This window comes from Fukomys damarensis, unplaced genomic scaffold, assembly GCF_012274545.1.
Source record: "Fukomys damarensis isolate Sample0158 unplaced genomic scaffold, DMR_v1.0_HiC HiC_scaffold_1, whole genome shotgun sequence".
NCBI lineage: Eukaryota > Metazoa > Chordata > Mammalia > Rodentia > Bathyergidae > Fukomys > Fukomys damarensis.
Window position 1 is genome coordinate 7,662,781 of NW_022900913.1, and position 14,379 is coordinate 7,677,159.

General features: G+C 40.4%; 1 long non-coding RNA gene across 2 annotated transcripts in view; it reads left to right on the forward strand.

Moving 5' to 3' along the window:
• Positions 1 to 213: 213 nt before the first annotated feature.
• Positions 214 to 14,379, forward strand: part of LOC104853785 — a 54,395-nt gene continuing 40,229 nt past the window's right edge. For both annotated transcript variants that reach the window (XR_777879.1, XR_777878.1), the window contains exon 1: positions 214 to 286. This is a non-coding gene — a long non-coding RNA (uncharacterized LOC104853785). The remainder of the gene's footprint in view (positions 287 to 14,379) is intronic.

Consider the following 14,379-nt stretch of genomic DNA (forward strand, 5'->3'; position numbering starts at 1 on the left):
TACTGAGGACACAGCGAACTGAAGAAAACAAAGGCTTGCTCAGCCAGAGTTCACTTTTTAAGGGGACAGCAAGAGGGAGAAAGCAACAAAGGAAGACTGGAGTCTGGGAGGAGTTGCCAAGTACTCCGGAAGTAGGAGGGCAAGGCTTTGGGAAACCGGAAGTTGAGAGGACTCCGGAAGTGGGGCGGAGGGCTGAGAGAAGAGAGCTCCCATCCAGGAATTTGTGGAGAAGATTCCACCAGCCGGGCTGTGCCTGACACGCTTAGGAGGAGCTGTGGTGCATAAGGTAAACCGACACCCCGTGAGGGAGGAAAAGCGAGGGCGGGCAGCTGAATGCCATGTGGAGGAGTCGGCGCAGGAAGGAGAGTGGTGACTCTGGGCCCAGCAGTAAAGGACTAGGAAGGCCACTGCGGTGGCAGCCTGCAGGTCACTGGGCAAGGTCGCCTCCCTGAAGGGAGAACGAAAAGCACTGTTAGAGCGAGAGAGGAATTGGAGGAGAGTAGACAGTTGCTTTCATCGGGTTTTCCATCAAGAGGAACGGAGAAAAGAGAGGGAAGCTAGAGATGTGTGGGCCAAGGAAAGAGGTTGGGGAAATGGAGAAGCAGTGCTTTTTGGATTCATGCTCATGGGAAGGCTCCGAAGAGAGAGAAAAATGAGTGTTGTTGGGCAAGAGTGCGGCTGGTGATGTGTTTCAGAGCAGTGGGAGGGGTCAGCTCTGGGATGTGGGGTCGGGAACTACCATGTGCTTGGACCTTGAGGACATCGTGACAAGTAAATTGAGGCAGTCACAAACCAGAAGAAAAGTACTCCATGATTTCACTTATATGAAGTATCCAGAGTAGAGGGACTCGGTGGTGGTGGTCAGGGGACGGTGGGGTGGGGAGTTTTGTTTATTAGGGAGTTTCCATTCAGTGAAAGGACAAGGTTCTGGAGCAATGTGAATATGCTTAACATAAGTGAACTGTGTACTTAAAAAAGGCTAAAATGGTAAATATGCTAGGTATATTGTATCACAGTTAAGAATTTTAGGAAGAAAGAAAGAAGAAAAGGAGAGAAAGAGAGGTAGGGAAAGAAAGGAGGAAGAAAAGAAGGAAGGGAGGAAGGGCAAAGAGGACCTAATAACTAGCTTTGTTTGAGACGTGGCTGTGTTTGAAGGTCAGCAGGACAGATTCCCCCACTTGTCTTTTGAAAGTTACTTTTCACTTGGTGGAGCTATAAAATGTTAGGATTCTTTTCTCATACTTGAAAAGAATTTAATTAGTGGAAGGGTTTGTTATAACAGTGATTTGTAGCCTATATTTTAAGTTTAGACCAAGAATACTGCAAGAGCCCCACAGGAATACAAGTTTTTAAATTTTGGCTTGTTCAGAGGAAAAAGAATGGTTTTGGGATTCATTTTCAGTGTAATTTATTTTTCCAGTCTCTAGCATACAGTGTGATTCATTTCATAGGGACTGTACTTAAGGCCGTGTGGCTTTAAGCAGGACTTCCATGAAATGAAATCATTGCATCTAATTCATCATTTGGAAGCTCAAAGTTTGTAATTATGTGGCCAATCATTTCCCATCATGAGTCAGCCAGCACTGAAATAGAACAGGCCCACCCACTGCAGTTAGGTGAGCGCCTCTCCTTGGGAGGGTCACGATTCCTTGGGCAGAATCAAATTGTTAGAATGGTCATATTACCAAAACTGATAGATAGATTTAAATGCAATCTCAAACAATATGCCAATGACAATCTGCACATAAATAGAAAATAACAATTGTAACATGTACATGAACCCTTGTCAGAAATGTAGTTTGCAACTATGTCTTTCTGTTCTGTAGGTTGTCTCTTCACTTCCAGCTATTATTTCCTCTTCTGTGCAGAAACTTTTTAGTTGATATGACCCAATTTGTCTGTTTTTACTTTGCAGTCTTTTTCCAAAACAATCCTTGCCAATTGCAGTGTCCTGAAGCATTTTTTTCCTATGTTTTCTTCTAGTAGTTTCATGTCTTATATTTAAGTCTGTAATTTATTGTGTTGATTTTTGTAACTGGTGAGATATAAGAATCTAGTTTCATTCTTCTGCACTTGTATACTCAATTTTCCCAGCACCATTTAGTGAAATGACTGTTGTGTTTCTAGTATATGTTCTTACACTTTTGTAGAAAATCATGTGGTTGTACATGAGCAAGATTACTTTGTATAATTTACTTTTAGGCTCTCTTTTGTTTCACTGGTGCATTGGTCCATGTTTTATGCCAGTATATGCTATTTTTCTTACTAAAGCTTTATGGTATATTTTGATATTAAGTAGTGTAATGTCTCTTGCAGGCTTCTTTTACTCAGAATTGCTTTGGCTATTTGAGATTTTTTTTGGTGGTTCCCCCACAAATTTGAAGATTGTCATTTCTAACTCTGTGAAGAACTGCATTTTTTTTTTTTTTTTTTTTTTTTTTTTTTTTTTTTGCCAGGGATTGCACTGAATCTGTAGATTTCTTTTGGTGATGTGGACCCTGACAATATTATTATAACCCATAATCATGAGATGCCTTTTCTTTTTTTTTTGGTGTTTTCTTCAGTTTCTTTCATCAGTATTTTATAGTTTTTATTGTATAGGCTGTTCATCTTTTTGGTTAAGTTTATTCCTAGGTATTTTATTTTATTTTTGTGGCTGTTATATGTGCGATTATTTTCTTAATTTCTATTTCAGGAATTTGCTGTTGGCATTTGGCAATACTACTGATTTTTGTACATTAGTTTTTGAGCAAGGTTAATAAGCTTTGGCAAGATATTTCTGAGAGCAGGGTGCAGAGTGGCTTCTAGGAGAGAATTCTGTTGCCTTGACAGAGTGAAGTAAGGGGGCTAGAGACACAGATGACTTTATTTTACATCTTCATCTTTTTGTTGCTGTTGTTATGAGACAGGGTCTTGCTGTGCAGTTCAGGCTGGCATTGAACTCACAGCCGTCCTCCTGCCTTAGCCTCAGAGCACTGGTGTTGTAGGCTTGTGTCACCATGACTGGCTCGCTTGGAATTTTTTTGTGTTTTAGACTCAGAGTACTCACTGTGTTCTGCATGAGGATGTGATGAGACGGTATAGAAGAGGGACACTGACTTTGAGGTGGTGCTGGGATGATAAAGGTGGTGATAGAATGCTCTGAAAGGGCCTTTCTGGAAGGCGAGTCTGAAGGAACCTTCCTAATAAAATCTTTGTAGCTTGTGCTGCCATTGCTTCTCAGAAGACCTGAGCGTGCCATTCCTTTCACGAGTTTCCCCAAGTTTGATCCCACTAGGAGAGCAGGCCCAGTTCCTACAGTGCCCATATCCCCTCCTCAAGCTGGCACCCACCCAACAAGCTATGATATGCCAGGCCTGAGCTGATTGATCTCCTTAACTACGTCACCTTTCTCCTGTCTTATCTGTACTGTTCCTCAAACATAGGTCCTTGGAACTTTTTATTTTACAGAATGAAGCATCACTTAGTTCTTGTATCAAAAACAAGGCCCTTTAAGACCTCTTAACAAAATGCGGACCTCAGAGCAAACTGGCCCATCCTCAGGAATTTGGCCAGGACTTGTCAGAGCTCCTCCCTTCCTCGTTCAGGACACATGACGTCCACCAGGGGGAGCCTCTCACTCTAGGTCACCGTGTATTTGAAATCCCAGATTAGAGTCCTACGTAGCTTGCAGACCCGTGTATTCTCATCCTGCTGGAGAAGGGCAACTTGAATTTATCCATTCACTGGTTCCTCCTATCGGCCTGGCCTGTGGCCCTGTGGTCCTTTGGGGTTCTGACTGCAATGAGAGTGTATTTATTTACAACCACATTGGAGGATGAACAGGCCTGTTCATTATCCTGTGTCCCTGGGCAGGCCTTGTGAAAGGCAGTGGTAAGATGAACAAGGAACTTGCTCTGTGAAGCCTACGTTTTGATTTTCTAGAGGAGAATTCTTTCTGGTGAATTTAGAGCATGGTTATTACAAGTGGATCCTGTGACTTTTCCCAGTGACACTGGGAATGGCTAGAAATCTTGCAAGCAAATGTAACAGTGTGTTCACTACAAACTTGTATAAGGATAATGATCTCTTTCAATTAATTGATTTTTAATTGACAAAGTTTGTATATATTTCCAGGGAACAACATGATGTTTTAATATATGTGTACATTGTGGAATAGTTGAGTCAATGTAATTGACAAGGGATTGTATCACATGCTTATGTTTGTGGTACGAATGTTTAAAATCTACTCTTTTAGCAATTTTCAGGTAAATACTCTAATATGTTGTTGGTAACGATGGGTGTCTTGCTGGTAAATAGATCTCTCATCTATCCTTTCCATCTGACTGAAAATCTGCATCCTTTAACCAGCCTCTCCCGACCCTTCCTCCCGGACTCTGGCAAAGTCCACTTTATTCTGTTCGGCGAGTTTCACATTTTTAGAGACAAGGACTTTTTCAGAAGGGTGTAGATGCAACATCGATGAAATGAGTTATTTCACAAATGACTGACTCCAACCGTGTTTCTGTGTGTTTTTAATTAAATACAAGTTTGAATTAATTCTTATCTGAGAGCAAATTTTTATCCATTACCAAAATGAGTTTTCTGATGTTCAGAGAAAGCAAAACAAAGATCTCTGGAAGATCTCTCTTCTACTCCTGGGGAGTTAGCAGTGTACTAGTAGGCAGCAGCTGACAGATTATTGGACAGTTCTGCTGTTATGTGTACACAGGTAAATACAGGCCACAACAGGACTCTGGACAGAAGACCTGGACTCACTTTCCCCAGTGTCTCTTGTCTGTTTCACAGCATTTTGATGAGAATCAAATGATGCATTAGGTGTTACCTGCAACTTGCCATTCCAATGTCAAGGATTATTATCTACAACCTTCAGGATTATCTAATTTATACACAAGTAAACCCTCCCCCATGATTCACACCTTAGTTTGCATTTTTAAATAATGACATGTTCAGCTGCAGTGATCCAAAGAAAACTGAAATAGAAAAGAAAGAAGAGATTGGTAATTAGAAGACAAAATTACAGTGTTTGAGTAGAGGAAGGAGCAGTATGAAGTCCTTGGGTTAATACATTGTGATGTCAAGAATCTGAATGCCTGGAAAGTGGCTTCAGTGATATTTCATGGAGACAAAGGAAGAGCATGCACAGCGAGGACAACAGCTTGGCTTGCTGTTTCCTTTTTTTTTTTTTTTTTTTTTTTTTTTTTTTTTTTTTTTTGGTATTGGGGATTGAACTTGGGACCTTGGGCTTGCAAAGCAGACTGCAGAACCACTGAGCTAAATCCCTGGCCCTACTGTTTCTGTTTGATGATAAAGGTAGTTTCTGCTGCTCTTCCTTCCCTTTGAATTCTGTTAGTGTATCCTTCACTGATACAGCATGCTCACTACTCATGCCTGAAACACCTACACAGAGCTTTAACAACCAAAGTACTTGCAAAGAAAGGGAACCAGATGAAAGGCAATAAGGCAAAGGGCAGAGCAAGCAGAGCGAGGAACTGAAGTCAACTTTTTGGAAATGACCAGAGCCACGGGAGTGGCTGCGTCCTTTTGAGAATCCAGGTTTGCCCTCAAGTCATGAAGTGATGAAGTGTCAGTCCTCAGACACAAGTCTCTTGGACTAGATGGACATGAAGGATCCATACGGAAAGCTCAGGAAGAGCATATATCCAATTTAAATGATGAAAGGTGGAATTTAAGTGCACTTCTCCTCTTTTTTTTAACTTCAGGGAGGATGGAAGAAAAATGGGATGGATTAAACAATAAATATACTCCGAAGTAAATGCCTTCATCACCACAGCCATCATATTTTCACAAGTTTTTCAGGCTCTGACTACAAGATAGTGTAAGGGTCTCATTTTTTACTCTGTTGAGTTTAATTAGGCTCACAAGTTGGCTAATTTATTGCTAGTATCAGTGTTATTTTTTTAAGGCCAATATTCTTAACAGTTATGTTTGCCCAAACTCATCCAGCTCTACTTCACAAATTTTAAGAGAAGATACAAGTGTACATATTTTTTTGTGACAGTTTCTAATGCCAAGTCAACAGTGTGGGCATAAGAAGATATAGTGGAGCAATAACATATAAAAGGCTCTTTATAAAAACGCCTTGAAAAATTCATAAAACATTTAAAAATGAGCCCAAAGTTTTCAGAGGGTAGAGAAAATGCAACGTTGTTCAGAAAGATGCATTTCAGTATAAATCAGGAGTTATAAATGAACAGAACACAAAATTTTTTCACTTGTCCTATTTGCAAAATGACTACGATTTATCTGCTAGTTATTTTAGTGAATCTCATTGGTATTTCCCTGGATTTTTTCCCCAAATCTTTGTGTAAAAGGTGATACTGTAATAGCAAAAACTCATGTATAAATGCAAATGGTCGAATATGGGAAAAGCCATCTAATCCTCAAACTTTTTTTCCCCCTCAGAGCTCTAAATCTTAAAATTGTCCTTAATGGCAAACCCAGAACCTACAGAAATTGTGGACACATTTATTTTATTTTTTGGTATTGGTGATTGGATCCAAAAGAAGTTAAACACTCTACATCCCCAGCCCCTAAATTGCGGACATAACCTGGCCTTTGGGACAGCTACTTGGGCTACTAAAGGTGACACATCCAGATTAGGCATCGAAGGATGACATGATCAAGTACCACAGTACTGCTCCAAAATGTCCTAGGCATCTGATTTGACCCAAGGAATTTAATATTTCCATATTTTAGTTTCCAGTTCAGGGCTTTGTTGGCTTCTTGTTTAAATGAAAAGGTGGGGCAGTCAGTCACTGGTTAATCTTACTTTATTTTCAAAATCCTCTGTCTTTTTTCCCCCTTTAAATTCTCTTCATGTGTTTTCTGGGACTCTTCCTTACTACTTGTACAAGGAGGTTCTTTGGATGTATGGACTGAATACATGACTGACACTTAACTTGTGTCCCCAGCTGGGGACATTGAGTATAATAACACTATCAGAAAACACCTATGACAGTCCTATGCCATGTCACCAGTACTGGCAGTTGCTGCTGACTCCAGATAGTGTACAAGTCAGCTGTGTATGGGGCACAAATAATATCATCAAGAGATAAATCTTCAGCATAAATTTCTTTAGGTGAGGTGGAAAGAAATTCAGCTTTACCGTGTTTTACTTTCACATATTTTAATAGCAGGGCTGACACAGTGGAAGGAGTTTCATAGGCATCTCTTAGGTAAGAAACAATCTGATTCTTGGCAACCGTGATGATAAGTAACAGAGAGGAGGGCAAAGTCTACCTTTGTATGCATGGAGCTGCTCGTTCAAAACAGATGCCAGGAAATTTCAACTTCCTTTTCTATTGCATTTCCTGTTATGTTGCTCACACATTCCTTTCCTTTCCGGGAGAATCAAATGAGAGACTACTGCCTTCTTTCACTCTGAGCGGATGTCTCTCTCTATCGCTTTTCAAAGAAGAGAGACAGACACACAAGAATATAACTTGCTTCCTTTGGGACCCCATAAAATGGAGGCGTCTGTGCTCCTCGCAGACCAGAGAAGGAAGGGTCTGAATCCCAGAAGAAACAGAAATGTTAGAAGGTGCCACATTGCAGAATCAGCCACATTTCAAAGATCTTGGTGGGAAGGCTGGTTAGAAAACAAAAAAAAAAATTCTGCACAATTGTTTGATTAGATGAGACTTGTTTGAAATTAGTCCTATCAGTAGGCCAGGAAGATATGACTGTCTACTGTTTAGTCAAAGTCTCCTGCTGTCACCATGGTGACACTCGAGATGTCTTTTGGACTACTTTCCCAGTAACAACACAAGCCTGTCATCACCCTGCTTCTCTTCCCTTGGGATAAATAGTAATTTCCATTGCCTGGGTTGACTTTAGAGTTACCTGGAGAGAATTTAACAAAATATACTGATTATCTACCTCCCACCCTAGACTTACAAAGTCACAGGATCTACCGATCAGGTGGGGGCGTGCTTCAGCTGATAATTATTAGGTTACTCCACTGATTTCTTCTGTGAAACAGAAATGTCTCTGGTGATATCACGATAAATCACCAAAATCATTCACACTGTTGCTGGAAGTGCTCCGTAGGAGATTTGCCTGGGGTTGGGACAGGGGTTGACTGATGAGAAATGGGCAGGAAAGGAGCAGAGGAAAATGCCAGCAACTCTGGATGTCAGAGGACCAAGAGAACCATGGTGAAAATCAGGGCCGAAGGCAGGGAAGATTGGACGAAAGAGGAAGAGAAGCATAGATAGACAAAATTCATTTATCCCATGGCACTGCCAGGGCAAAACTAGAAGAGTTTTGGAGGGAGGGAGAGGAGATGGCAGTTAGCTTAGCTTCTATACCTCCTAGGTTGGGGATCAGCTGATGTCATTCATTATGGAGACTGAAAAGGACCTTGGCAAATTCTTAACCCTCAAAATTTGTTTGATTGTAGATACACTGCCTAGGGAAAAACTACCTAGGAATGAACAGTCTTCATTAATCTACTGTAGTCTAGTAGTAAGAAAGAATTTCTTGTCTTTTTAAACTTAGAGGTTTAGTAAAATTCTCTTTTGGAATCATGGGCCTCAATCTTACAATTCCATGTAGCTAAATCAACCCTACTCAGTAATTCAATGCAGATTGGCAGTTTATGTCCCAAAATTTTACAGTACTCCGTTGTAATGCCCAGTTGAAGCAGAGGTCTCTGTGTATCTTGATAAGAGCAGAAAAATCACGAAGAGCAATCATAAGCAGCATGAAGAAAAAAGCTAAAGTCACTGGAGCGCCTACTTTCCTGATGAGGGACTTTTAGAAAATCAGCACTGTACTTTTCGATGGTGCGGTTGTTGGTGGATAAATTTTCTTTCATATGTATCAACTCCATTCATTGTTGATTTTAATTGTTCTTATGTATTTAACTTCTCAGATAGGCAAGGCCACTGAAAATAATGATTTCAAGACACTAAAAGAGTGTCACCTCTGAAATCAGATTTCTTAAAACAGACAAGGTCTTATATTAGAAGAAATAAAGTCTGCTCTCGTTGGCCTCACCAATCTCTTCTTTCTTCCGCTTCCAGATCCATTATGGCCCAAGTCTGGGGCGTATTCTTCTTACTGGCTTCTCCCTGATGGCATCCTGAATGCTTGGCGGGAGTCCTCAGAGGGTAGCTGCTGCCCCCGGGTTCTCTCCCTCCCTTTGTCTTGCTATATCCCTGTCAGTCAGTCTTTACACTCTCTGCCCTTGAGAGCAGCGCTGGACTGAAGGCCGCCCCAGGTCACGCAGGGAGAGAGCCAGACTAATCTCTCAGAGAAGTTACTCTCAAAGCATGCGGTTGGCCTACTGTTTATATTTCAGAAGTACTTTTCTATAGTTCAGTTTAAAAGCTTAGAATTCTGTTAACGTCAAGCATGTGGATCTAACAGGCTTAGCTGGGAAGTTTTCTTCTGGAAGTAGGAAGTCCTTCTTCAGCATCAGCAGACATCACTTCTGCTGGGACACCATGATGGGAACCTCTCTTTTGCTGGAGCAGTCTTTGCATCATTGGATGTTGGAAAGTTCTTCCCAAGAGAGCATATCTGGTGTTCTACCTAAGAGGAGCCCAAGTGTTCCCAAGTTTTCAGCTTGCCAGAGGCCATTGGTCCCTCTAAGCAAGCAGCAGGACCCAGGACTTCACTTGGCAGGAACAAAGAAGCCTAGTCCTTTGTTGAGGACCCTGAGAGTGGTCCCATTCATTTTCACATCTCATCGCCTACCCCACAAGTCTGCTTACGATGCCTTTCACCATTTTCTGTGCGCCATCTTGGTGTGTTTTTCTTGCAGTAAAGCTCTCATGGTCTCACAACACCTCATCTGGAACCATGAATTCACTCTGCCTTTAGTCCCTAGAGCCTAGCTCTTATCAAGGCAGAGACATTTAAAACAACTACTTAGTCAATTAAAAAAGAAACACATTGAAGATTTGAGAATAGTACAAAGGAATTAGTGTGTAGGAAAGGACAATTTAAAATTAGATGTCATGGTGCATTTCTCCCAATCCATCAGGTCCCTGCTGGCTGCCTTTCTCCTCAGACTGTTTCTGTGTTTGTTTTTGAGACAAGGTCTCATTATGTAGTTAAGGCTGGCCTTGTGTTCACTTTGCAGCCCAGGCCTCCTCAGTCTGTTTTCACAGCACCAGCATCTTCTGTGTTGAGTCAAGTTTGTCATCAGCTCTTCTCCCAAGTCACTCCTCTGTTCTTCTCCCACTTTCACTGTAAAAATCTTTCAGAGATGCTTGTGTTGAAGATTGGTTTTGATATCAATAAGATGACATTTTACCATTGCCGTTTGTTGTCCAGGCTTATCTGGAATTCCTGGGTTTACTCAGTTCTCCTACGTCAGCCTCCTGGGTGCTGGAGAGGCCGTCATGCCATATTTTTCCTGTCTTTTGTCTCCAGTTGTTTTGTGTTCTCATTTTTCTAGTGAACTTGTAAGCAACTTACAGTATGGCTTTTCTTCTTAATTTAATGTTGTAATATTTTCTTCTTTATTACAGCATTTTATCTTCTTACATTTGATGTAATTACTGATAGATCTGGGTTTCTAGTTACCACCTTCTGTGTTCTATTTATCCCTGCTATTTTTGTTTCTTTTTCTGTTCTCTATTAATTATCTTAGAATTTTTCATTTATTATTTCATTATATTCTATTAATTTCAGATTATATGTTTCCTGTTCTTTCTGTGCTCATTGTAGAGAGTACCAAGTGCATTCTTCATTTATTAAAATGATAATCACTGAGTAATCACATTAGTGTTCTTTCAGTCTACTTCCTAGTCATTGAAAATATGTTCAAAAACTTTATATTTTAACATTTATGACATATGATTTTTGGTATTATTGTCACCATAAATTTTAATTTCATATATTTTAAACTTTTGAAGACATTATTATTGTCATTTTATACATTATTAGAATTTTTACATATTTTTAATGCTTTTTTCCCTTTTAGTACTTCTTGACACATCTGTATTTTTGGCTGAGTTCATGTTTCTTTTGCCTGAAAAATCAATCATTCCTGATGTGAAAGGTTTACTAGTGAAAAAAAAATTTTATCTGAAATTTTTGTGTTTAATTCTTTTGGGAGCTACTTTCTTTTATTATTTTAGATATGCAACTACAGGTTTTTTTTTAGCCTCAGTTATTTCTACTAAGAAATTCACTGTCCATCTTCTCGTTACTTTCTGGAAGATAATATGCCCTTTACATTCTCTAGCTATTTTAAGATTTTTCTCATTGTCTTTAATTTCCGGCTATATATTGTGTTAGCTTTCTGTAGCTGTCACAAAATACCCAAGGTGGTTAACTTATAAAGAGGTAAGGTTTATTGCATCTTATGGCTCTGCTGGCTCTAGTCTCAGATCACATGGCTTCACTGCCTTCTGGTCAGCACGTTATGGCAGGAGTGAGATGGAGCCAACTGCTCTCCTGTGAGCCAGGAAGCAAAGAAAGAAGAAGAGACCAGTGTCCCACAAACCCTTCCATGCTGGGTTCCCACAACCTAAGGATCTTCTCCAGGCCCATTTCCTAAAGGCTGCATCAGCTCCCAATAGGGTACCAAGCCGTTAAACACGTGGACTTCAGGGGATGATTGTCTAAGCCATAACACTGGTCCACATGTTATTTTCTATGTAATTATCCTGCCTGAGTGTAATAATTTAAAAATTTATAGCTGTTTGTATCAGTTTCAGAAAATTCACAGCCATTGTTTCCTCAAATATTACTTCAGTCCTATTTTCTCTTTCTTCTTCTTTTCTGGGACACACGTACGATATGATAGACTTTTCATCGTACTCCATGATTCCCACGTCGTCTGCTCTCTTCACCTCTTCTCTCAGTTCCCCTTTCTGTGCTTCAGTGATGACGCCTTCCACATCACTGATCCTCTTTCTCGTGTCATCTAATTTCCTTTGAAACATGTCTATTTTCATTTTATTTCAGTTATTATATTTTTAAGTTTTAGAATTTCCATTTGGTTTTATTTTAATAGATTTCAGTTCCATAGTGAAGTTCTCCACCTTGCTGTCTGTTTTCTTGAAATCTGTTAATAACAGTGAAAGTCCAGGTGTCTGAACTCATTGTCACTGCAGTCATTTGGAGGTATTGTTTCTATTGTTTTTTCTTCTCTTGTTCCTCCTTGGTATATCTTATTTCTTGCTATGTCTCCTAATTTTTTTTAATTGAATGCTGTAAGTTTGAGTACATCCATACACAGGAATAATTGTGGAGGCTCTGATTGGTGTTATCTTTCTCCAGATAGGATTTTCTTTATTGTCTGGTATAGGAGCAGATTACTTTTATTCAGTTGGGGATTGAATTGGTTATACATGTTTCATGACTTGTGATGGGGTTATATCCCAAAATTCCAAAAGGAAGTTCAAACCCACCAAACAGCTTAGCTTAGCAGCGCACAGTAGAGTATCAGTTGTTCCCCCTCACGATTCAGTAGCTGAGTGATAGCTGCAGCTAATGCCAGAGCTGAGAATCACGAGCAAGTACCATCCCACATAGCCCTAGCTAAGGAAAAGACCAAAATTCAAAATTTGAAGCATCTTTCCTGTGAAATATATGTTAACTCTGATACTCTTGCAAGGTGGAAAGTTGTAAGTCAAACCATCATAAGGCAGTGACTCTCTGTACAGCCTAATTTTCATTACTTGTAGAGTCTAGTTTCTTTCTAGGTTTTTCCTACCTCTAGAATAGAGGGCTTCAGGGCTTTCAAGTGAAAACCAGGACCTCCAGTTTGTCAGTTTTGATTTTCCCAACATCATAACGATGACAATATCTCTGTTTAGTATCTCCCTTTTTGTCTTCATTTCCCTGCATATTTTCCCCTCCATGTCTCACATTCAGAGAATGTGTTGAGGGCAAAATGACTCGTACTGTTGGATTTAACTGTCTTCACTTTCCTTCACTCCAGGGTCTTGGTATTTTGGGTCCTGACTACTCTGGTAGGCTTGTATGTGTGATCTCTTTCTCATTCCTCATGTAAGGTCGTCACTCTAAATCCAGGATAATCCCATCCTGAGACCTTCACCTTAATCACACTGGCAAGGACCCTATTTCCAAATAAGGTCACATTCACAAGTACTGGGTTTTAGGAATTAGATATGTCTTTTGGAGTGATGGTATTCAGTCCATTAAACTCATATAGAAGTTGAGAAAATGAAAGAACTTTTATGTTAACAAAGGTTGGCATCTTGGGCTGAATTGGAGGAATAAGAAGGTATGAGCCTAAGAGTCACATCCTTTCTGGATGGACTACAGAAGCTTGCATGCTTCTGACGGGAAATGTGCTAAAAAATTATTTTATTTCTTTTTTTTTAATTGAATTTATTGGTACATTCTACGTAGACAGTACAGTTACATTCATTACTGGGATCTTATACCTTTACATGCCAGGTCTTGGTTCTCATTTTTTCCCAAATTATTTTATTTCTTATTGATCTTATCTTAGCTAAGGGAATCTAATGACATGTCAGTTGGAAGGATTCTAAGGAGCTACCTTCATCTACAGTAGTTTAGGGCTGAATGTGGGTCCATTAACTGCTACCCAGAATACTTATTTCCTCCCAGAGGTAAATATCCCACTGCAAGTAGCTGGATGATGACAAAACACAACCTTCTACTCCTTCTCTCTGTATACGTTCTTCACTGTTACGGGTTGATTGTGTCATGCCTCCCAAATTGAAGTATTCAAGCCCCAGCTCCCAGTACCTGAATGGGGATAGAGTGGCCTTATTTGGAGATAGATTCTTTATAAAGGTGATCGAATTAAAAGGAGGTCCTTATAGTAACTGTAATACAGCATGACTGGGAACTTTATAAAAAGGTAAGATTTGGAGCCAGATGTGCACTGAAGGAGAAAGTCATGTAAAGATGAAGCAAAGATCTGAGTGATGCTTCTCCGAGCCAAGGAGCATGAAAGATTACCAGCAAACCATCAGAGGGCAGGAGAGAGAGGTGGCATGGATTCCCTGTCATGGCCCCAGGAGGAAGCATCCCCACTGACACCTTAATCTCAGACCTCTGTCTTCACAATTGTATTAGCCACTTTCTCTTTTCCAGGGCAAATACCTGACACGTGCAGCTTACATGAGGAGAGGTTTATTTTGGCTCATGGTTTCGGAGGGCTCAGTGCATGGATGGCTGGCTCCAAGGAAGAAATGACATGGCGGTGGGTTTGGTGGGAGAAAGCTGCTCAACCCATTGTACTCAGGCAGCAGAAAGAGGAGGGAGACAGAGACGAGAGTGCACAGTTCCCTGTCATGCCCCTGGTGACCCACTTCTTCCAGCCAAGCTCCACCTCCTAACAGAACGTTCAGCTACAAACTCATCCATGAATGAATCCACTAATGAGCACAGCACCTC